Here is a 3,239-nt window from a genome sequence, read left to right as displayed (position 1 = left end):
AGCTCTCTTACTGTTGACGATCTCACCTACCTCTTATTGTGAGCAGAAACAAAGTCACAAACAGACTGAAGTTCACTGACAGCATCTTCAAGAGAAAGAGAATCTGTCTGGTTTTGGATCAAACACCACTGTGAAAGTTTGTGTCTTTTCTGTCCTTGAGTCCCAGTTTTGCTCCTCCCTTAATCCCTCCCTTCTTCCTCTCACAACTCTGAAAAATAGTGAGTTTGTCTCTGCTGTGGTGCTGTTATTCACTAGATGACTAGATCCATCAGGTAACAAGTAGCTGATAAGGAAATACTGATTGATTCTTGACAGAACGTGTGAAGGTCCTGACTGAGGTCAATCTTTACGCAGATGATATGCTACTATTACTAGTATCTACTTCTGATTCTGTACCTGTCTGTTGCCTTATGATCTATTTCTATATCTGAAATAGATGCCAGATTTGCACATTACTTTTCTGACCTTTCATCTTTTGCTGTTTAAGTTATAATATTCACACTGATGATTCAACAAACTCATTTAAACTCATTTAGGAAACACATTAGAGTCTTTCCCTTGGTCTGAGTATCAATTCTGTGGTTCTCTGATCACATTTGACACTGTTACATGCTGCCCCAAAACATCATAGCAGAATTATCAGCGCCTGTATCCTCAGTTAACATAGTGCCTTAACAATCTCAGTCAATCTACTTTAGACTACACGACTCCCATTAATCTCAGATCAAAGTTTCCTCTTAAACCATTTCTTGGATTGACGATAGTTTAAGGAGTCTTAAAAGATTGAACAGAAGAGCAGAATGGAGTTGGAGAAAGACTAAATTGCATGTCTGCTATTTTTGAATGAAAGACCTTCTGACTTCTTACAACAAATGACAGACACCAGAGCCAACTGCCTTTCTAACCTAGTCACCGGGAACAAGCATGATCCTAGATTCCTGTTTAAAACCATTAGACAGACTCCCCCTGCCTTACCACTCTCTTCAAATGCTGACTGTGAGATGTTTTTATTATCTTTTTCTAAGCAAAAAGTCTAACATTAGGTCTAACAGCTACTACCACTGTTGTTGCTGATATTTCTGATAACCCTGGCTGTCCTGAACTGCACAGCCATTTTCAGCTAATTTCTCTTCCTGAGCTCATCGATACTGTCTCTCTCACACTTTCCTCTTCAAGCCTTCTTGACATTTTAACCACCTCACTCCCCTTAAAACGTTATTTTACATTTATTTGACGTTTTTATCCAAAGCGACTTACAATTGCTATGTATGTCAGAGGTCGCACGCCTCTGGAGCATCTAGGGGTTAAGTGTCTTGCTCAGGGATTCATAGGTGTTTCACAGTGATTCTCTCACACCGAAGGCATGTGTCTTATCCACTGCACCATCACCACCCACCATATGCGAGACATATGGGTTATGGGTGACATTGGCCCTAGCTTACTTCACATTATTAATTGTTACATTACTTCCTGCCACATCCGCAATTATTTTAAGCAAGCCAGCATTCAGCCTCTAATAAAAAAAATATGCTTTCATATCCAAAGTTCTTGAAAAGGTGGTGCTAACTCAATTCTTAGCTGTGTTAGATGATAAGAGCATTTTGTGTGCTGTGCTCAGTCTTGCCATGATGTCTGACTCTTCAAACTGTCTTCAGCAGCCTCACCTTGTTAGCTGAGTTTGGCTGTTCCTCACTCAGCTGGATTCCTCCTACACAGCTGTTTCTGTTTCACTTAATGATTGTGTTTCAAACTACATATTGAATTGCTGATCATTGGCACCTGTCTGGAATAATGATTCTATACACCTGATGACATGCCTACAAAATCCCTGACTTTATGCAAGTGTACTTAGGAGAACTGCTGTTTGAAGGCAAAGGCTGGTCACACCACAACAAATCCAGACTGGATCATAAACCACTGAAGTTTAACAGTGTGTGACTCCCTCTAGTGGACGTTGTGGAGTATTCTGTTGTCTTTGCTCCAAAGGTTTTTGTACAGAGTTTTGGTGTTTCCTGTCACTGTGGGCTGCAGAGCACAGTAGTACACAGCAGAGTCTGTCACTGCAGCAGAGGAGATCTGCAGATTTATCTCTTTTTGCTCCACTTGAATCTTTAGTCCAGGTTTTTGATTATTTCCTACTTTTCCTGAAGCAGAGTGTGAGATGAGGAGCCCTGGTGGTTTTCCTGGATATTGTTGATACCAGAAGAAATAATTACTAGATGACAGTTTAGAGTATGTGTAGGACAGAGTAACAGAGCTGCCTTCTAAAGTGAACTCTTCATTCCTGACTGCAGTGAGTTCTTCACAGCTGACACCTGAAGGAAGAGATAACTCTGTTATTTCATGTTGTAAAAGACTCAACAAATGAATCCCATCCAGAAAAGTTAGTAATGAAACTTTCTCAGCAGGATCTCACATACCTGTTAGAATGGATAGTAACAGTAGAGAAAGTACATAATAGTCCAATGACAGCATGTTGAATAAAGGGAATGTTTCTGCTTTGTGTATTGAACTCTGCTGAATATGGAAGTTCCTCTCTCTTCTATAGTTCACTAACAGCTTAGCTCCTCCCTCAATCTCTCCGTCTCCTCGCAGCTCTGGATTTTCACTTCTCTCTGTTCCACTTCCTACCTTACCAGTAAATTCTACAGGATGTGAAAGTTTTTGCTTTATTTTCTGTAAATGAGACGTAGGTAACACTTTATTTTAAGGTGCTTGTAATAGGCAGTAATTAACAGTTAATAAGACACTTATAAGACCTTATAGGATGCTTATAAACAACCGTATAAGTGTTAATTAAAGCCTAATAAACTATTAATTGATTAATTATTGCTTATAAGACAATTATAGGCCTTTATTAGAGCTATAAGTTATATATACCTCATGAATGCGAGATTGGAAATCACATTGTAATTTGCACTCCTAATACAGCTACCCTTTATACTTAAGTACATTTCTTATTTTCTTAGACAACTAAGATGGTTTGTGAAGGTTTTATCTTGTTCCTGTCGACTTTAAATGTGTATTTTATGACGATAAAATGACAGTTAATTTGAATAGAGTCTGGTGGGTTTGGCGATTTCAGGGATGTTTCATGTTAAAACAAAACGGATCTTACTCTTTAACAAAAACTTGACCTCAGCTGGGATCCTTTCCATAATGTTGTCAGACACTAAGAATAATTATCTGAGCGTGTCAGTGGCAAAACAAGCACGTTATGGATGGAAACTGAAGGTGTG

This window comes from Micropterus salmoides, unplaced genomic scaffold, assembly GCF_014851395.1.
Source record: "Micropterus salmoides isolate LMB-PRFRI ecotype aquatic unplaced genomic scaffold, ASM1485139v1 Ms_hic_scaffold_1488, whole genome shotgun sequence".
Lineage (NCBI taxonomy): Eukaryota > Metazoa > Chordata > Actinopteri > Centrarchiformes > Centrarchidae > Micropterus > Micropterus salmoides.
This window is presented reverse-complemented; position numbering follows the sequence as displayed.